This window comes from Macrobrachium rosenbergii, chromosome 46 (assembly GCF_040412425.1).
Source record: "Macrobrachium rosenbergii isolate ZJJX-2024 chromosome 46, ASM4041242v1, whole genome shotgun sequence".
NCBI classification, from domain to species: domain Eukaryota; kingdom Metazoa; phylum Arthropoda; class Malacostraca; order Decapoda; family Palaemonidae; genus Macrobrachium; species Macrobrachium rosenbergii.
The window spans coordinates 11,202,501-11,225,000 of record NC_089786.1 but is presented as its reverse complement, the minus strand read 5'-3'; the positions used below and the strand labels follow the sequence as shown (position 1 = coordinate 11,225,000).

At 38.9% G+C, this 22,500-nt stretch overlaps 1 protein-coding gene and 1 long non-coding RNA gene across 2 annotated transcripts in view; one reads left to right on the top strand and one right to left on the bottom strand.

The window, feature by feature from the left end:
• Positions 1-22,500, top strand: part of LOC136830208 (uncharacterized) — a 344,962-nt gene that overhangs the window by 94,553 nt on the left and 227,909 nt on the right. The gene's annotated exons all lie outside the window — the stretch shown is intronic.
• Positions 1-22,500, bottom strand: part of LOC136830204 (meteorin-like protein) — a 137,477-nt gene that overhangs the window by 2,175 nt on the left and 112,802 nt on the right. The gene's annotated exons all lie outside the window — the stretch shown is intronic.

Genomic DNA, 22,500 nt, shown 5'->3' with positions numbered 1-22,500 from the left:
TATTTCGATGTGGGTCACGGTATTCAATTCAATATTCAGAACTTACATAATTGCTCTTAATAAACTAGGCAAATAATGACTGATTTTACACGGGGGAAAGCCTCAACGAGGAATCTACAGATGGTCTCTCTCTCTCTCTCTCTCTCTCTCTCTCTCTCTCTCTCTCGTGTCTTTCGGTGTTTCTCGTGGCCCGAAACGCGTCGCCAGTCAGCGGTGCGTTTAAATCACTTGGCTCTGAAGGTCTCAAGGGCGGTGATTCACCAGTTACAGGATCCACCAGTCCCTTCAAAAGGTCACAAGTCAGTAGGATTCTAACGCAGTTCTTTTGGGAAAGAAGATTGATGGATTCGGGACCGGGACTGGATTGAGAGAGAGAGAGAGAGAGAGAGAGAGAGAGAGAGAGAGAGAGAGAGAGAGAGAGAGAGAGAGACTAATTGTAGATTCCTCTCCAAGACTCTCCCCTGTTAAAACCAGTCATTATTTGCCAAGTTTATTAAAACATAAGTTCTGAATATTGAATTGAATACCATGAACCACATCGAATTAGAATAGAGAGAGAGAGAGAGAGAGAGAGAGAGAGAGAGAGAGAGAGAGAGAGAGAGAGAGAGAGAGGAGATTGTTCATTATCTGCAAAGTTTATTAAAAGCTATTACATCATTTCAGAATATTGAATTGAATACCTTGAGCCACATTGAACTGGAAGAGAGAGAGAGAGAGAGAGAGAGAGGTGTAAAAAGTGTGTTGGCAGAAGAGCGTGAACATAAAAGAAATAAAAGCTCTTATCGCAAGAGGTCAACCTTGAAAGCACACAAAAGTTGCAAAGGAATATCCGCTTGTGACTGTTCAAGAACAAAGGCTGGATTAGCAATTGAAATCGGCGCAATACCTGGCAATCTTATTTGTAATTACGTAAGACTCTCTCTCTCTCTCTCTCTCTCTCTCTCTCTCTCTCTCTCTCTCTCTCTCTCTCTCTCTCTCTCTCTCTCTCCAAGAAGATTAGCAACACAAATTTCCTCTCAGATCAGTCGATCCCACTATCAGCTAATGGAGAGACAGTCCAAACCAGCTCAGGTCATATCGGGTGTTCCGCAAGGAACGGTTATGGGTCCGGTTTTGTTTTGTCACCTAATGATGAGTGATACTGATAGCAACCTGCAAAGCTCATTTGCATCTTTCTTCGCTGCCGTTATTCGCTTCTCTGGAAAAGTGCTAACATTTGACACTGGCATATTATCAAGACAGAATCATATAAAATTGTCATAAATAGTTGGTATGGATACTGTGAATATTTTCATGAATATATCAAGGCTTTGTTAACGAGAGAAACTATACAGAATGATATGTGGGAGGGAAAAGGTCTAGAGAGAGAGAGAGAGAGAGAGAGAGAGAGAGAGAGAGAGAGAGATATGGTTATAGATTCCCACGGCCTCATCCCGACAGCCTCGAACAAACACCTGACGCCTCTCCTATGTACACATATACATAGGCATGCTCACGACCTCTCTCTTACGTAGGCGCATACGTCATTTCGTACACGGGTTACCCGTTCCACCCGGAAGCATATAAGCAAGGTCTTTCGCTTTGTACAGGTAATTCAAGGAGCAATATTTATCGGACATTCTTTCTTTTCCATTTATTTATATGTGTGTGTATTTGATCATAATATTGTTTTTTTGTTTTCATATGTAATTTACCCAAATTTTTTAAGTTGTAGATTTTATGTCGTTTCTTTGAATTTTGAGAAAAAGATTATATATATGTTATATATATACTGTATATATATATATATGTATATATATATATATATATATATATATATATATATATATATATATATATATATATATATATATATATATATATATTAAAACACAAAGGCCTCTTGAATCCGATCGGGAAGTAAGCTTATAAGTAAAAAAGGAATTAATTGTATAAATAAATAAATAAATAATTAAAAAAAGAACTCCGCAAGTGAAGAGATAATCGTGGCTTAATATTAAAGAGAAAATTTTCAGTCCCATTCATTATGTCATCAGTTAATTCAGTAGATTTATTTTTCCTCACCACGTGAGTATTATCGCTCCGTTATGTTTTCATGTAAAAAAAAACCGTAACTCCAGCAGAATGAATATAAAAGCATTTTCGTAGCGTTTTATATTTGCGAATTATCTGATAATACAAGAGGAAAATATTTAAATAGAACAATATTCCCTTAATATTTTACTTCACGGGTTTTCCTGTTGATCATTAAATGCAACGAGCAAGACTTAAGTTGATGCCTTCATATCCCTTTGTAAATTCTTAACATTTATAGTCAAGGAAAATATATGACTGAGATGATCGTATAATTTGCTGGCAAGGGTCTCTGCAACTTGCATGACCAAGCATAAAGACTTAACAGCAAAAAAAAAAAAAAAAAAAAAGACCCACTTGCGTTCTCTCTAAATGACCAGCCTCGTTAGGGGCGTCATTAAGGTTCATTTTCTGAGTGCGTGCATGCCTGCGTGCGTGCGTGCGTGTGAGCCACTACTGGCCTCACATACCACACATTCGAAAGTAATTTAGATTTCGACAGTGTTCGAGTGGCCATTCTCAAGTCTGTCATTAAGCATACATTAACCCCACAAGAAGAGAAGGTTCATTTTTTTTTTTTTCAAATTACATTTCCATAATTGTATTTTTAAACGCTAACGATGAAGGGTACATTAACCTTACTCGGCGAGAAGTTTATCTGTAGAAGTTACAGTTTTTTCCGCAAAATTGGAAACATTTTGGAGTAAAGGTACGATAACTTCGCAGAGAGAGAAAACTCTTCTATTTTTGAAATTACATTTTGCTAATTATCTCTGACACATTTATAACCAGGGCATTAAAAAGGGAAGTTACACAGCTCGAAGTTCTCTTCCGTAATTATTTCTGAAGCTTCCAATGTCCAGAGTGGTTAAATTACACGTAAAATGTGATCCCACAAACATAGCTTTCAGGTGACATTTCCACAATTAAATATAGAAGCATCGCTGTCTGGAGTGTTTAAAATAAGTATGTAAGGAGTGTACGTTATATTGCTCCTATTAAAATGTACACAAAAGTAACGATGACATGATAAACGTTGGAAGTAGTCAGTCAGGTCAGGTGTGGATCACAATTATTTCTTCGGTAATCAGTCATTGTATATGGCCACTTTCCCCTATGTAAAAAAAAAAAATTGCGTTTTAGTAAAGAAATTTTGTTGCACATTTGAAAAATGGCGTTTCATCAGGTTAAATGTTTTCCGCGGACTAATCTCTTGTTTAGGTGCTGTGACGCCACTTAATCTTATGGACAAGTCAATGTAATGCCTATGCGTGTGCTGTGTGCGCGGGTATGTATACCTCAAGGATTCCCTTTCACATTGAGTATGCAGGATCACAAAGGATGTGATAAAGGCTTTTCTCATCTGGAAGATACCTGGATTCATGAGAGGTGGGGGGTGGGATGGTGTTGATACGGTGTTTGTAAAGGTTTTCGTTTTCTTGATATGGTCTGATTCGATAACAAAATGTGGAAGGTTCGTTAGACCTGCGAAAGTGAATAGCTTGGTTTGTTTCTTATAAATTTCCCGTTTTATACGGTTCGTTAACATAACTGCGTTGAAAAGTAACATTTTGGTTTGGTTTGTTGAAGCTCCTGGTTTGAGAGCTACTTTCCACAAGGAGGCAACAGTTTGCTTTGTTCCTTACAGGGGCCACCATGAGGACGGTAGGATAGTGTGTGTGTAAAACTTCTATGCTGTGCGATCTTTTAAAATAACTGCAAGATCAGGTTTCATAATAAAATCTGGCTTTGGATGAATGGTCAGAAATCATGCCTACAGCCAAGGGTAGTAACTGGTTTGTTCGTTAGAAAGTGCTACCATGAAGAAGCTATAAGGTCTTCTTTGTGTGAACTACCAGAAACTGCAGCTAACACTTTTGTTTATTTAAGTAAAGCTATCGGTTTAGGCTGCGCCGCACCTAGCTAGCCTGTGTAAAATTATTTTGTGTGAACTGTCAGAAACTGCAGCTAATGCTCTTGTTTATTACAGAGCTCTCGGTTTAGGCTGCATTGTCAGAAACCGCACCTAGCTTGTGTGTGTAAAAGCACTTTGTGTGAACTGTCAGAAACTGCAGCTAATACTCTTGTTTATTATAGAGCTCTCGGTTTAGGCTGCATTATCAGAAGCCGCACCTGCAAAGGTGGCAATTTGGGATGTTCACCAATAGAGGGTGGTAGTAGTAGTAGTAGTAGTAGCAGCTCAACAAAGAGGAGTGTTTTATTTTTCTTTTTCCGCCGCTTCATCCCCAACTTTCACTTACTGAAGGAGCAGGAAGAAACCTGTCTGGTGAGACCGTGAGAATGCTGGAGCCATCTGCCCCCGCTGGCACTCTCTAGCGAAATGTATCATCACCGACTTCTTCGGGTTTCTTTCAGAGTGGTACTCCGGGTCATTAGTGCTTGCTTTATACCTTTTGTTATGCATGCGTCGTCCGTACTCTCTCTCTCTCTCTCTCTCTCTCTCTCTCTCTCTCTCTCTCTCTCTCTCTCTCTCTCTCTCTCGTTTGTCCTTTTGTGTGTGCGAACGCTCACCTTCGGAGAGGTGGGTATGGAGAAAAGTTCCAGAAATGGAAAATTTCTCTCTCTCTCTCTCTCTCTCTCTCTCTCTCTCTCTCTCTCTCTCTCTCTCTCTCTCTCTCTCTCTCTCTCGTTTGCTTTAAGCTCTGAGCTTGCATTCTTATCCAGATTATTTAGATTTTCTATTTGCGAAACTATTCTCTGCAACCTTCTCAATCTTACTTCATGGATTTAAGGTTTAATTTTCTCTGTGGGATTCATGTTATATAATATACTTCCCTTAGGTTAGCTGCGCTCCTCCAGGTCACAACAGTAACAACAATAACAACAAAAACAACAACAGTTCTGTTGGGTAGGGAACCAACTCCGGTAGTTAATGACTCCCTCGGTTAATGAGCCTATGTGTGCTTAACCTCAGCTAATGAATTCATATATGAGTTCAAAGAACAGTGTATTACAGACTACGCTGTGGGTGCAGATGCGGAAAGATGACAAGACAACTATATATATATATATATATATATATATATATATATATATATATATATATATATATATATATATATATATATATATATATATATATATATATTTAAGTATGTATAAAATAAAAAAATCCCAGTGATCAGCAACTTGAATCCGAGCAAGTCGTCACTGATGGCCCACTCTTGCACAAGTTTTGTGATGGCCCGGTGTTGCACAATTTTCCAGAGAGACCAGCTTTCACCTGACCTTTCCAGCACGATTATTAATCATTTCTTTCCAGGTTTACTTTTTTTTCTGTCTTTTATTTCGTGGCCGCCTGACGTTTAAATATTGCTTTCTTTCGCCAATTAATTCTGGGAATAAGTGTTGATGTACGTGCGAATTCTTATTTTCACGGCATTTAATTTTTGTTTTACTTTTAACAAGATTTCTCTGAAATGTTTTCTAAAGGATTTTTTCACGTCTTTGTATCTTTTTGTTTTTTGCTTAACGAAAAATATTGCTATGATTTTGTACACCATATTTTTCTCTTTTTATTGTGTGTGTTTTTTTGCTATATCTTATATTTTTTCCATATTTTGTAATTAACGATATTTATTTCTGTGCCACTTTCCTTTCCTCAACATATTCATTTATTGTTCTGTACAGCAAACAGCAATCTTTCTCGTAATTCATACAAATCTCCTTTCTCCTCTTTGTCTCATTTGCAGTGTTCTTCTTTCGACCCTTTTGCCTCACTTCTTAATCTTCTGCCTGCCCTTTGCCTCATTTTAAGTCCTCACCCTTTGCCTCTAAGTCTTCTACCCTTTGCCCTAAGTCTTTTGCCTTTGCCTCATTTCTAAGTCTTCTGTCTGCCCTTTGCCTCATTTCTAAGTCTTCTGTCTGCCCTTTGCCTCATTTCTGAGTCTTCTGTCTGCCCTTTGCCTCATTTCTGAGTCTTCTGTCTGCCTTTTGCCTCATTTCTAGGTCTTCTCTCTACCCTTTGCCTCATTTCTAAGTCTTCTGTCTGCCCTTTGCCTCATTTTTTAGGTCTTCTACCATTCACCTCATGTCGAATAATAATCTTGCTACCTTTTTGCCTCATTTCTAAGCCTTCTTTCTGTCCTTGGCCTTATTTTCTAATAATAATTTCTCTACCTTTTTGCCTCATTTGTAAGTCTTACCTCTACCCTTTGCCTTATTTCTTCTATCTCAACCGTTTTGCTTTATTTCTCAGTCTTCTATCTGCCCTTGGCCTCACTTATAACAATGATATCTCTGAGTTTTGCCTTATTTCTGAGTCTTCTATCTACCCTTTGCTTCATTTCTAACAATAATATCTCTACCTTTCTGGCCCATTTGTAAGTCTTCTATCTACCTTTGCCTCATTTTTAATAATAATTTTTCTGACTTCTGTCTATCCTTTGCTTCAGTTCTAATAATAATATCTCTACCTTTTTGCCTTATTTCTGAGTCTTCTATCGACCCTTTGCTTCAGTTCTAACAATAATATCTCTACCTTTTTGTCTCATTTCTAAGTCTTCTATCTACCCTTTGCTTCAGTTCTAACAATAATATCTCTACCTTATTTTGCCTCATTTGTAAGTTCTTAATATCGACCCTTAATTTGTCTTCAGTTCTTCAGTTCAATAATATCTCTAAACCTTTTTGCCTCATTTTCAAAGTCTTCTATCAACCCTCTGCTTCAGTTCTAACAATAATATCTCAACCTTTTTGCTTCATTTCAAAGTCTTCTATCGACCCTTTGCTTCAGTTCTAACAATAATACCTCTACCTTTTTGCCTCATTTCTAGGTCTTTTATCAACCCTCTGCTTCAGATCTTATAATCTTCCAGATCACGCTTTCGGCTAATTTATCTCACAATGCCTATAATTCCGCTAGACCGGACTTGGGCTTTCGGAGGTGCTGGAACTAATTTTCGTTCACACATAAACATCTGAAAGGTCACACGGTCATCTCTCACGGGCCCAAGCTTTTTATTTTTTTTTTTTTCTCAAAATATGAATGAGCGTATTGTTAGATTTTCTTTATTCTTTTATGTATGGTAGAGGTAAATAGAGGCTTTATCGATCACTAAAAAGTAATGGTTAGGATTCACATTTATTTTTTAGTCTAAAAAAATAATTTCTTCTTTGTTTCTAATCCAAAATACATTTTTTTAAAAAATTTTCAGACTTTCGAAAATTACTTCATATATGTTTCAAGTCTCATTAAACATAATATACATAAGAATTACAATGGTGACAATACTTGTAAGAGTTACTATCTGCTAGCTGTCTCTGTTGGTTGGTCGGAGTGCAAATGTCCACACTAAGCCTCTTATCCTCTTTAGTACCTTACCACACTTACGGGCCCCTTTTTGGCATGGACCCATGCTGGCACAAGGACAGCTTAATCTAAATCAGCTCGTGAATGAGCTACCAGTACTTTTTTCTTGAACAGAGGCATGTATTAACAAAAGGATAAATAAATCACGCATAATTGGACTCATTCCCCCCACGTTGATTTTATCCATTCCACAATAAAGTGTGTGTGTGCGTGTGTGTGTGTGTGTGTGGCATACCAACAGCGCCAGCCGAGGAAACTCGGGTATAGCTCTTGCCTTCATTAGCATAATGATATTCTCGATTTGGCAATCTGCAGATGTTGCAAGGGCTTGTTAGTGCACTTGGGGTGCTTGAGAGTCTCTCGGGAGCCACGCAGAGTGGGTCGTCAGGTGTCTGTGGTTGTATTCGGCGAAAAGATTATTGACGTTGCTTCTTGTGTGTCTCGCAGAGAAGCGGAACGATTCGGATAGAATGGGAGAAGTGCTGGTGATGCGAGTTAGGTGGAGCAATAATAATTAGGGGAGAGCATTCGCTCGGTTGAGAACGCAAAGTGGTTTTGGTGGCTTCTTTGTGTCCATCATTCATGCCCCTCCCCCTCCCCTCCCCTCACTTGACCCCTTCCATTGAGATTCGTCAGTGACCGTCGCTGTTTGGCATCAGTTGTCTCCAGAGTTTCGTCAAATACCCTGGAAGCGAATTAGATCACTCGCAAAAACTCTACGGCCTTTGAGTTTACGATTTCACCGTACTACCCGATTTCAAAGTTTTAACATTAAAAATAACAATAATTATTTTTAATAATAATAATCACAACTGTCAGTTCTAAGTGATATCTCATGAAGTAGCCTTCAGTAGATGAGAGTGCTTGTTCGTTCTTGCGCTCATTCTTTTTCTTGCCGTAAGGAGTGGTGGTTCATTACCGTCGCGTTATGAAACATGAATAGCTAATCGCGCATAACAACCATGAGTTAGCTCAAGCAGTGGAAGATGCATTTTTATTTTTATTCAGAGAGAGAGAGAGAGAGAGAGAGAGAGAGAGAGAGAGAGAGAGAGAGAGAGAATTCGGTGAGGACGCAAATCTGGCTGAACAAACTATATATATAACAAGTCCTCACGTGAAAATAAAAGGAAATGGTACCAAGACTTTCAACTTTTATTCCAAAGTCATCTTCAGGGTACTGAACAAAGTTAAGAAAATAACATATACAAGAAAGCAATATGGGGTCACAGATAACAGTAGATTATGCCAACAAGCTATCTAAGTATGTAAACAACGTTCTTCAAAAAACAAAAACATTCTTAGTAAAAATATGTACAGTATATATATATATATATATATATATATATATATATATATATATATATATATATATATATATATATATATATATATATATATATATATATATATATATAATATAACAAATTAAAGCAATTCAACCCGACCATCACCACTCATATTGCTACAAATTACACAGAAATTTGCTCTTAACCTTCTATTAAGGGTCGTAATGGACCTGACCATGTGATACCCGATCAGTGTCTAAGGCTGCGCCCACCCGTCATTTGAGAGGCCAAGTTGTAATTCCGTTATTGATGGCGGCTGATTACGCCGTCGTCGCCGGAGAACGGACATGATTTCGGGTACCTCTCGTTCGGTACCAATTTGCAAAAAATGGCCCCTTTCCTTGTCATTAGGAAACAATACCAAGAGACTGGCCCCCGTGTTTTCGAGAAACAGACGGGGAAATTGGTTTATGTTATTGCCAGGCAATGGTCGATTTTCTATTCTGTGTTTACAGATGATGTGAAGGGCTTCAATTTTTGGGTAATCAGAAATATGTTAGTGTGAAATCTTCTCTCATGTTGTTAAAAAAGCAATCAGAAATTTGTTTTCTGTTATTGAGAAACGTGACGCCAAAATTTACTACATGTTATTAGAAAAGTATTCAGAACGTCTGAGGGATGAACTCTCTCTCCCCCCCTCTCTCTCTCTCTCTCTCTCTCTCTCTCTCTCTCTCTCTCTCTCTCTCTCTCTCTCTCTCTCTCTCTCTCTCTCTCTCTCTCTCTCTCTCTCTCTCTATATATATATATATATATATATATATATATATATGTGTGTGTGTGTGTGTGTGTGTGTGTGTGTGTAGAATCTAGTGGTCAGGTCGACATCATAATTTCTTTATATTGCTTGCACTTGGATCTTAAGGCTTTGTAGTGACAAGCGTATCCAAAACAGCGAAAAATCGAGAAGTTAAGAGGTCATTGTGGCTATTGCAATTACACACACACACACACACACATATATATATATATATATATATATATATATATATATATATATATATATATATATATATATATATATTTACAGTATATTGTGTTTGTGTGTATTTGTGTATGTGTGGGTTTGTACTCATAACCACGCATGAAGACTATCACCTCTCCTCCCCCTCCTTTGTCCTAACGACGCAATTGCAAATTGGTGGTCTGAAAAATGATTATTCCCAAGCGAATTGAGACAACAGTTTGGGCACCCAGATACTGTAATTTTCTCGACACTGTACATAGACCTTCCTTCATCCGGTCTCATTTCCATCTACAGAACGTCCCCGGAATTGTGCTAAAAATAAGTGACAATTTTGCAGTGGCCTTGAAAATAAATTGTGTTCTTATTTGATAATCATTTGTCCGAGTTGCGAGTTGATATTCGAAATATAAATGACAGTAAATCAATGTATTGCCGTGGAATATTATGTAATATAAATTCATTGTAATAGTTTTGTTCTTCTTATGGACCATTGTATTCATTATAACTAATAATACACGCTTCAACTAGAGTAGCAGTTCTTATTGTAAGAGTCAATTCGTTTTAAAAAAAGGAAAAATACGGGAAACAATTTGTAAAATATATATATATATATATATATATATATATATATATAAAATATATATATATATATATATATAAGATCTAACAGGCCCATGAAAGATATTCTTTTAACCTATGCTTTATTTTTTAGCGACTGAATAACTTATAGGCGCTTTGTGTATTATCAAACGTCTCGTGTTCCCGCTGTCAGTGATGGACAATTTCAGTTTCACTGTTAATCAGGAACTCTGGCTCTGGGAATTGATTTTGTTCTGTTTGAAGGACGTTTCCAATCAAAATAATTCCTCGCAGCTTTCACGTCTGGATTGGGGATTGTTTATAGGCAATCAGTAATTTTCTCTCTCTCTCTTTTGATTACCCATACAATTTATGCCTTCAAGCACACTTTTTGATAGTTGCTCAGACAAGCTATTCCAGTCTCTCTCTCTCTCTCTCTCTCTCTCTCTCTCTCGATTACCTCTTTATCCATTGGCGCATACTTTCACTAACGAAAACAATCTTATCCATTCTCTCATACTTTCTCTCTCGAAAACAATCTCTCTCTCTCTCTCTCTCTCTCTCTCTCTCTCATGATTACCATACATTCTGTGAGGCTTTGGCGCGCACTTTCATTGTTAGACAGTCTCTCTCTCTCTCTCTCTCTCTCTCTCTCTCTCTCTCTCTCTCTCTCTCTCTCTCTCTCCAACCATCAGTTTGAACTTGGCAATAATGATAATGATATAGAAGTTAGAACTCGCGACAGTCCTCCGTCAGCGCCAGCAGGCAGGACTGTATTCAAACAGGTTCAGTTCAGGGTTTGTTCCTCTCTCAAGTGGCAATTACCAAATTCGGACCGGTTCGCATCGGACAGCAAAAAGCAGTTCACTGACCAAAGAGAGTCAGAGTCGCCTGTCAAGTGCTTCTTCTTCGGATGCAAAAACTCGAGAGGCTTTTAAAACTCTCGCCATCACTTTGAACTTGGAGGTCGACCTTGGCCTTCGGCTGCGCCACGATTTTTAGCATTTTTTGTGAGTGTACGTGCATGTGTGTGTGTGTGTGTGTGTGTGTCTGTACGAGAAAGTACAAGTTCAACAGTTACTTGAGCCTACGACTGTCTGCAGATATATATATATATATATATATATATATATATATATATATATATATATATATGCGTAAAAATAAATAATGTATGTATGTAGTATATATGTATGTACGCATGTGTTTGAGTGAATGTGTATACAGTACATAAACGCATATTCTACATTTCAGTTCATGCATCCCGTGTCCATCGTCTCCTAATTTCAAGTGGTGGATGATTTCGTCAATTGTGAACACACTCATAGCGTAAAATAAAGAGTCGGCTTCAGTCAGACACGAATAAAGAGATCGTTAAATTTTCGAAAATATCAAATATATGTCTTCTTGAGAACTAGTTATTATTTACCAGCTTCATAACAGTCAAGGCTTATTATATTAGTCTTGTCGTAAAGCTTATATATTGGTATTCTGCCGTAAAATGGACTGCGGTATCTACAAAAATACAAAACAGAAAAATGGCAGATACTGCAGTTTTCCTTTGCCTTACTACTGATTTTGCAGATACTGCAAGTAGGACCCCTAAATAAAGCATTGAAGAATAATTCTGAAACTGCAGTAACTTGTGTATTAGTGTTTCACGAGCCCAACAGGTGGCATATCTCAATTTCGAAAATTTTGCAGATACTGTAGTTTTTCATTTTAGGGCACTATTGTTAAAGTTTTTTTTTTTTTTTTTGCAGTATTTGAAGTAATTTATGCAGTGGAAACGTATGTGAGCGTGCAGATAGGGAAATTCAATGTCGCACATGTGACTGCAATCGCTGATCGTGGGACAACGTCATGCTAATTTCTCTAAACAACTTGGGATTCGTAGCTAGAGTGATCCGATCGTTGAAACTCTATCTACAAAACAAACAACATAAAAAAATTTTTCACTCGCAACCGGGTCATTCGCCTACACTTTCAAAATATACCACAAGTAATTCATCGTTCCACTATTTCCCATGCCTTCAAGAGAAAATTATGCGTTCTTATAGTTTTCCCAGCAAAGTGTGCTTGGATAATTTTGACCAGCCTTTTAAAGCGGAGTCGTAGGCTCGTATGTTTTCCCAATACAATACACCAGAATATTTTCCAGAACCCGCTAAGGATCAGTATGAATAATAATTTATCAGGTGGTCAAGTGTTACCTGTGGCTATAGGGGCTCTGTGGTCAACCCACACCTGTAACTTTGGAACTGGCTGCCTGGTCATCAGCAACAACGACAAAAACACGCCAGAGAGAGAGAGAGAGGTTGGATGTACACTATGAAAGTGTGGTCCAAGGATTAATTTGTATAGGTAATCGACAGAGAGAGAGAGAGAGAGAGAGAGAGAGAGAGAGAGAGAGAGAGAGAGAGAGAGAGAGAGAGAGAGGCTGGATGTACACTGTCTATAGGTAATCGACTATGAAGAGTGTGGTGCAAGGATTAATTTATACACTGTCTACGGAACTAATCGACAGTAGAGGAGAGAGAGAGAGAGAGAGAGAGAGAGAGAGATAGAGGAGAGTCTGACTTTATGCTAATGAATTCTCCTCTCCCAGATATGCCCTTGTTTACCTTGTTCCTTCGGAACCGCTTGGAAGCTGGACCCCAAAATACATCACACTTCGAGAGGGTATTCCTACAACCATTGAATATTCATGTATTTACGAGAATGACGCGTCGAGAAATGGTCAGGGAGAATATCGATGCAGAAATAACAGCGGAAATAAAAGTTCCATAACAGAAGAAATGGCGGAATTGTCGTACGACGTGGCATTTTAATGGAGTCGGTTTCTGGGAGTCGCTGGGCAAGGGAGATAATAGCTATGTTCATTTTTGTGTCTTTTATTGAACGTTCCTATATTATTTATTATGAATGAATCACTGTTCATTCGAAGGAAACAAAATATGATATTCAGTGAATCTGAAATGCTTAAACAGGCATGATTTTCTTAGTGATGTTGCCATTTTGGGGTTCCTATATTAGTATTGATCTCTATTTAAGCCTGCTTGTAAATGGATTACAGAAAATCCAATCTTAGTTTTCCCGTAACAACCAAGTATATTTCTCCATTTATTGTTTTCATATATTATTATCTTACATTAAAAAATCTTTCGTTTTTAAGAAATTGTCTTATGTTCCTGTTTAGTGTAGAAGGAACAGCATTTTCTTCGTCTTAAATGTCTTAATATGTGCCATTTTCTTAAGAGCCACCTCTGTTAGGCAAACGATATGACGTTAACATATATATATGTATATATATATATATATATATATATATATATATATATATATATATATATATATATGTATGTAAATACATACATACATACATACATACATACATACATGCATACATACACATATATATACATACAAACATACAAATATATGTATATCTAAATACATATATATATATATATATATATATATATACATACAAATATACAAATATATGTATATATATATATATATATATATATATATATATATATATATATATATATATGTGTGTGTGTGTGTGTGTGTGTGTGTGTGTGTGAGAGAGATTGTTCTTGTGCGTACACGACTCTGGTTTAAAAATATCATAAAAAATCGAAACGTATCTTATTAAAACGGAAAAATCTACCTAAAATACAAACCACCAAAAACAAAATACTTGACTATCAGCGTTGGATGTTTTGTCAAGAATGCTCTTATCTCTTATGGTTTTTTCTTCGGTATCTCTGAGTCCCTGTGTTTACCCCCCGGGGGGGCCGAGGGCAGAAATAAAAGGTAATCGTGACGACCGTTATCTGCTTTGAATTCGCCACCTACCTGAACGAAGCCGAATTCCTTCCTGGAAGGTGGTCCATAACATCGAAGGTTATCATTTTCATTTCAGTAGGAATTGTCGTATTAGTTAATTCCAAAGTAATCTTTTGAAAGGAAGGAAGCGTCCTCGTTGCCTTAATTTGTAAAAATATTATCGTATTTTATTTTATCGTTTGCTTATATATTATGTCCATCTACGATTTTGTAATTCGTCTGCCTTGTAATTATTATAAAAATATCTTCATCTTGTTATAGCCTCTTAAAATGTCTGACGACTTTGATCAAAATCTTCTCTCTCTCTCTCTCTCTCTCTCTCTCTCTCTCTCTCTCTCTCTCTCTCTCTCTCTCTCGCACCACTTAAAACCACTTCGACAGGTGGCTGGCAGGCGATAACGATATTAAATATGCCGAGGCGGGATAGGGTTACGTGAAGCTCCTGTGCGAAAAAGAAGGAAAAGAAACCCTTCCCAGCACACACCTGAGTCGCACAGGTAGCGCGGGTGTCCCCCCCTCCCTCCCCCCCCCTCTCTCTCCCCTTCCAGCCCTTAATCTCCTGAGAGTGTTGTTCTGATTAAGTAAATGGGCTGCAATGATCCCATTTAATTCCCTAAATGGAACACCGGAGACCATCGCCGTGATTAAGGGATTTTACCTTAAATTTTTAAGGGGCGCCGAAAATTGAAATTTACTGGATCGACGGGTTTAGGTTACTTGGATGTGACATCGTTTGGCGCAACGGATGGCTTGGTTTGAGGTTGGTGGATGCGTGTGGATGAAAAGATGAACGGTGGATGATGTAATGGTTCTCCATGTGTATATATGTATATATTATATATAATAAATATATACACATGCGTATGTTTGTCGCACACCAAAACTTCAACGGGAAAGCAAAGCTTTAACAGACTGTTTCTTTCTCCCTTCAGCGTCACTCCGTGTGTCCGTCCACCCTCTCCATCACTGATTCTCAGGTGCTTCCTTGCAAACTCCGACTGCTCTTGGCTACCGGAGACATGACCGCGCTCTCTTAATTATCAAATGAAGACCTTCCCTCCCTCCCTCCTGCTATTAATGCACTTAATAGTCTCATTAAGCGTCGCTGATTATGCCGCGTTATTCCCCGCGACGGATTCTCCACGGAATGCTTAATGGCCGAGAGAAAAGGGGGTCTCGTTATAATGTCCAGTGGCTGAGCATATTTCGCATCATAAGTGTCTCGAGAGTTATGTCTTGATGTGATGCTTTTGATGGCTGTACTCCCCTGGTTCGGGTTGGGGTATGTGAGGGAGGGGTTTGAAGTATTTGGAAGGGTGGGGCGGGGGGGTTGGCGAGAGGGGCAAATGCTTGTGACAGTTTCACCCCGAGAAGCGGGCGGACGTTTGGACAACTTCACCCACGGGGCCTGCCAGACTTGGAGGGAGGGAGGGAGGGGGAGGGGGTTTTACTTTGGCTTGAGTGAAGAAAACTCATGACTGTCTCACCCTGAGGTCGAGGTGAATGCTTGTGTCAGCCTCTCCTTGCTTCGAGGTGGAAGTGAAGGTTTTGGGCGTGGGAGGATTTCAGGAGACAGTTGGACTTGGGATTAATTATTTGGGCTTCAGACTGTCATCTGGACTTCAGTACACTACTGGGGTTTCAAGCACGTGGACATTGATTTATTGTCTGAGTTCTAAATTGTCATATTATCAGGGTTTCAGATTATTTTCTGGACTTAGTTGTATGGTCTGGGTTTCAAATTGTCATCTGGACTTCTGCTTATTATTAGGGCTTCAAACAGTCACGTAGACTTTGATTTATTGCCTGAGTTTCAAATTGTCATCTTGACTTCAGTATATCGTCAGGGTTCAGATTATCGTCTGGTCAGAGTTTCAGACTATCATATGAACTTCAGCATATTGTAAATTTCAAAATATATGGACGTGATTGTACTGTCTTGGTTTCAAACTATCGACTGGAACTCTGTTTGCTACTGGTGTTTCAAACTATCGCTTGGACCTCTGCGTTTCCTCTGGTTTTCAGACTGTCATCTGGACATTAATATAGTGATTTCAACATACTTTCGGGTTTGAAACTGGGCATTTGAAAATAAACGGACATCCAAATTCAGTCAACTGCAGGCTTTCACTGCCAACCGGAAGCCTTAAAAACACTTCGACTGACCATCATTGTCCACCAGATGCCTATGAAACCCGATAATGAGAGAAATCTTACGGTTCTGGTCCTTTTTGTGGGAAGAAATGAAAATGACGTTTAGGCCTTCCATTCAAAGACTTCAGTGCCCGAAGTCTGGGCATGAGAGAGCATTTAGGGTGCTTCAAGAGCGTCCCCTTTGTTGAGGGAGCTTCCCAGGACGTCCCTTGTACTTCTTCACCTTTTATTCACCACAAAATCTCCCCAAATATTAAGTGCGGTCACGACAGGTGTCCATTTGTCGACACTTGACTGTAGGGGGTTTGGCTTCCCTGGTGACGTCACAGAAAGCCTGAAGGAGTCAAACGTTAATGGGACAGACTTATTTGGGATTGTAAGTAATCGCTTCCATCACCTGATTTTGAAATCGCAGAATTAAGAAAAAGTTGAGATAAGAAAAAAAAATAAAATTGATAGGTCATACAGTGGGTACTTGTGAGCATGAAAAATAGAACTGGTATACTATGCAGTTTCTCTTGTTCAAGATTATGAATACGCATCACAATAATGAGAGAACTTTGCAGTTATAAGTTAGCTCAAGAAAAAAAAAAACAACAGTGGATTGTAAATAGAGAAAGAACGCTTAAGTGTTCAGACTTCTTAAAAATATTATTAAGAGGAGATTGCAACTTACTTAGTCTGAGATTGTGAATGCGAAATTCTAAAATACTACAAGCGATGGTTGCATCTTATTTAAATTGAAGACTGGCGAGTCTCATTCAGGTCACTAAGGTTTACACCAGCAGGCTGAAGAATAACAATGACATAACAGTATGCAAAGAAAACCAAAAAAGAAAACGTATCTCCGATTTCTCTTTTAGAAAGTCCGATGTGTTATAACCCATCTTTGTAAAGAAACGTTAATTATCTCTCGCTATTAAGGTAGGACATCCGGTAATGGACATTAGCACCCATTAGGATGCAGGGGGACCCTATAAAAGGACCGTAAAGGCCCAGGGAAACAGGCACTGACATTACGCCCGCGTGTGACTGGGATGTCAAGATGTAAATGGCAGAGGAATATCACCAGACGACAAAACGGTCAGGTTGTGTGGAGGGAAGGGCAGCAGATCCTGGGGACGGTGTTGGATATAGGGGGAGGGGGGGAGGAATGGGTTAACCAAGCGACATATGCAGAGATAAGGTAACTGAACCCCTTCTACTTTATATTCTTCACACAGAAGTACTCCTCCTCAGTTCTCAGATTCCCTCTCCCCTTCCTTCCTAGTTGCGCTCCCTTCGTTCCTCCCGTCCCCCAACACCTCAACATATTCATGAGCAACAGCAACTGCAGAGAGAGAGAGAGAGAGAGAGAGAGAGAGAGAGAGAGAGAGAGAGAGAGGCTTGCTGCCCCCAACACCTCCACAACACACCCAAGATCAACAGAAGTGAGGGAGAGGGAGCGGTTCAACACAGGCGCTGGTGTACCGCAAGGCGTTATTCGATGGCTTCTCTCGTCTTGTCTTGAGGTCAAGAAGATTTGCAACTTTTGCGGTTACTATCTCTCACACAGACCTACTAATTACATCCGTCTGAAGACAGGAGGTCGGTGCCTTACTGGTTTGTTGCATATGAATGTGAAATTAAAGAATATGAAATGTTTAGGTTGGGAGAGAAAATAAAACACTGAGTATTTAAAGATTGCGAAAGACTTAAATATAGTCATCAGTAACCAATTCGTGAACAAGATGCTTTGGTTGGTGGGACTTTTTTCTCTGGCCTCGTACGTAAAAAGTGCCTTAAAAGTGGGTGAAATATAATAATTGAGCAGTCAAACTTTCTCATGAAACTAAGTAAAAAACAGTGGATAATATTGAGGCAATCGGCAACCCCAGCTGGATAATCAGGATGCTGCAAGTTCAACTGGGAAAGCAGCCAAGAACGGAAAAAGAAATTCAGAAGTAAAAAATAAACTAAATAAGAGAAATAGGAAAGATAAAAGAGTTAAAGCTACGAAACGAGACTCGAGTAAGCCTGCTGAATAAAAATGAATTTTCTACTGCAGTTCCAACGATTCAGCTACATAAGTAGAATGATCACTCCATAATTTGGCCACTGCTAGAAGAAAGTTTATAGAAAACTGTTCGATATTTAACCTCATAAAAGACGAGTTCTGAATGCAGAAGACGGTGAAAATAACGACAGACTTTGTACAGCATGCACAGCGAGCTAATCGAAAACGACAGTGGCAGGGATTAAAAACTAAGACCCAGAATAAGAAATTTCAAGTTTTTATCCAACAGTTTGAGATGCGAGTCATCCGCTTGCGGCCAGACCTGTACATCTTTCCTTTCCCTTCAGCAGAATTATCTTCATATCTAAAACACAAAATCACACCTATAGCCCTCCACCCCACCCCTCCCACACCCTTTCCCCCCCTCGCCTTCCTACCAGGTCCTATTAGGGAGGAACAAACCTGTGAAGTAATGAGGAGAACCTCTTGCTTTTCGGGAGGTAATCTGAGACCAAGAAGAGATGGTTAAGTTACCCTTCTCCTCCGCTGAAGGAGAAGAAGAAGAAGCAGATGAAGCCCTTCATGGTGCAAATAGGGCCACAACTGCCTTTCTTTGTCGCTAAATGTTATGCATGCATGTTATACATAGTCTCTCTCTCTCTCTCGTTTATTTTACATGTATGTTGTCTGTTTCAAAACTGATGAATATATTTAATTCATATGGAAAGATCAACGACTCGTTTATAAATAATAATAATATTAATGGAGAAACAAATCCACAGTTATGTATATTTACAGATTTTTCTTTAAATATGTGGATTTGTTTCTATAATAACAATAATAATAATAATAGTTTATTATTATTATTATTATTATTATTATTATTATTATTATTACCAAGATAGGTTCATCCTAAACAAAACAAAACAAAAAAATAAATAAAAGACTGCTAACTGCTGTTACCAAAAGTATAAGCTTGACTCGACAGACTGACTCTATTAGCTCTGGGACAAAATTCGCCGAATCTGATATGGGTTAATGATGATGACAGAGGAAGGGAAGGGGGAGGGGGAGAGCCAGGAAGAGTTGGTAGGCGGAGGGGAGGGGGGGAAGGCAAATGTGACCAAAAAGATTGGGAAGGTTGAGAGGTTAGGAAGATTCGCAAGGAATAGGGAGTTAGGAGGATTGGAAATGGGAAAGGATAGGAATGCAGCCTAGGAAGATTCAGAAGGAAGAGGTTTCAGGATGACTGAGAAGGAGATAGGTAGACTAAATGGGAAGGAATGGAATGGAATATAGAGTTTAGGCCAAAGGCCAAGCGCTGAGACCTAGGAGGTCATTCAGCGCTGGAAAGGAAATTGAGAGTAGATAGGTTTGAAAGGTGTAACCAGAGGAAAACCTCGCAGATGCACTATGAAACAATTATTAGGAGAAGGTGGATAGCAAGTTGGAAGAAAGATAATATGAGTGGAGGGACAGTAAAAGGAATGAAAGGCTAAAGGAGAGGGGGAGAGCGATAGGAAGATTGGGTAAGATGGGGGATACGTAGGGTCTGTGAAGATTGGGAAAGAAGATTTTATGTAAAGGATTGGTTAATATAACAGAATCTGTCAGAAGGCGATGAGAGAATTCAGTACAGAGGAATTGTGAAATTTTGGGGATTTTGTTTTAGGAACTGAATTGAATATAGAATTTAGGCCAGAGGCCAAGCACTCGGACCTCTGAGGTCATTCAGCGCTGGAAAGGAAATCGGAAGGAGGTAGGTTTGAAAGGTGTAGCAGGAGGAAAACCTCGCAGCTGCACAATGAAACAAGATTAAAATAATTGTACAAGATAACCTTGAAAATTATTTTAAAAGTATTACACAAAATACTAAAAATTTCTTTAAAAAATATTTCAAAACCAAGAAGAACCCAACCAGAATCTCCATTAAAGAAAATAAAATATAAAAAATAGAAAAATAACAATGGCTCCCTAAATACGACAGGCGTTATCAATAAAAAAAAAAAAAAAAAGGGCCGCGTTACGAGGCGCCCACTCTCTCTTATCTCCCCGCGGATTAAGTGTCAGACGCCTTAAGCCCTTATCTCGGAGACAAGGGCTTTCTTGGCCTCGATAAGGCTTATCTCCTGGGATCAGCGCTAACACGCGCCCTTGAGGAAAGGGAACGCACATTATGAGTTTATTGGTTCGCTTCGAGTATACTGGAGAGAGAGGAGAGAGAGAGAGAGAGAGAGAGAGAGAGAGAGAGAGCATAAGTTAGGTAGACAGATCTCGTATGGGCCCCTCCTGTTTTTTTCGGAGCGGCAGTCACTCACGCCTGTTTTTTCTCTCTCTCTCTCTCTCTCTCTCTCTCTCTCTCTCTCTCTCTCTCTCTCTCTCTCTCTCTAGATGAGATCTTTCCTCGCCCGGGTTCTTAATCGAACGCGAGTTCCATAATCGCGACACGAGGGCCAGAGAGAGAGAGAGAGAGAGAGAGAGAGAGAGAGAGAGAGAGAGAGAGAGAGAGCAAAAGCTTTCATAGTGTCGTAAAGTCTCTCAACATGGCTTGAACCGACACGCGGCTTGACATTCCACGCAATAAATCAATCACCTTAATCAGATTTATTACAGCGGCGACGCCATCTTCGCCTCGCGATAAGCGATGAAACCCCAAACAACAGACGGTTTAAAAATCAGTTGGAAATGCCAACGACATCAACAGAAGTGATAATGAGAGTAACAATCGCTAACAGTAATACCATCAATAATAAATTGTAAAGAATGTAGAATTTATATCTACAGACAATAATGGTAATGACAGTCGCAAGCATATTCTTATGTTATAAATTACACTTATCCTCATGAGACCATACGCGCTTGATATATATATATATATATATATATATATATATATATATATATATATATATATATATATATATATATATATATATATATATATAAATAATTACAGTTATAATATTTATCCAGCGACGCGAGAGCCTTAACGCATTTAGAAGAAAATAACAGCACATCAAACTAATCTTCCATAATCTTATCTTTGATCGACCCAGCCATAACATCTCGTCTAATCTACCGATACCCCCAAAAACCCTCCTTCAAGAATTATGTGAGATGTAGAACAACCTTATCTGCTATCGTACTGGATTATGTGGCGCCCTTCGGCGACGAAGACACGAGCCAAATGCGTATAAGGATTAATTTTCTTTTTATGCTAAGCGGGTATCACGATACTCAAGACCAGAAGTACCGAAGGTGATTTAAAATTATAAGCAGCTCTCTCTCTCTCTCTCTCTCTCTCTCTCTCTCTCTCTCTCTCTCTCTCTCTCTCTCTCTCTCTCTCTCTATCAATGGAATCTCAAGGTGAAAACACTGCTCTTATCCCAAAGATTTCTTGAGGACTGAATATTAACGAGAAATATACAGAACCTTATTTAAAAAACCAGATTCATCTGAAACAATTCCAGTTTCTGATTTCACCGTTTACCTCCTGCAGGTCTGACTGGAAATCCAGAATTGTCTTTTCCCTCCCGCATTCCTGAGCAATTTACCTTCCTCTCTGGTTATTTGTTATGCCTGATAAACATCGACCAATGCAATTCTGGGAGCCTCTTATGGGAGTCGAAGACCAAACAACCATCTTGAAGAGACAGGGAAGGAACGCAATTGTCCAGTTTATGACTGGAAGACCACACGGTCGCCCTCCCGCCCTTACCAATCCGGGAACAACAGCAGTAATCAAGGACCCCTCCTCCTGACCACCAAACAACAATGATCAAGAAGAAGCTTATTTCTAGGCAGTCTTAAAGTTATTTTCGGGACTTCTTGGTTCGTTGGTCAAAAACTTCATTCTTGCATAATATTCCTCCTGCTCAGGGACACCAACGACAATCAAGAACCATCTTAATTAATACCTAAACAGCCACCAACAACAAAAACCACTGCGACCGAGGGATTTATTTCTTTGTAATCTCTTCCAGTAGCTGCAAATGCTGCCGTAACCTTTTTTTAATCCAGGGATAAGAACAGCAATAAAGAAATCCTCCAGTTAACAAGTGGACAACAACATCAGATACAACCATATCGTCCAAGGAGTTCTTTTCCAGGCCAAGCCTTTTCCAGTATTCTAAAATCGACTTTACAACAGCCATAAAACTGCACAACCTGACAATTTATAACTACAGCGATGTCGCCC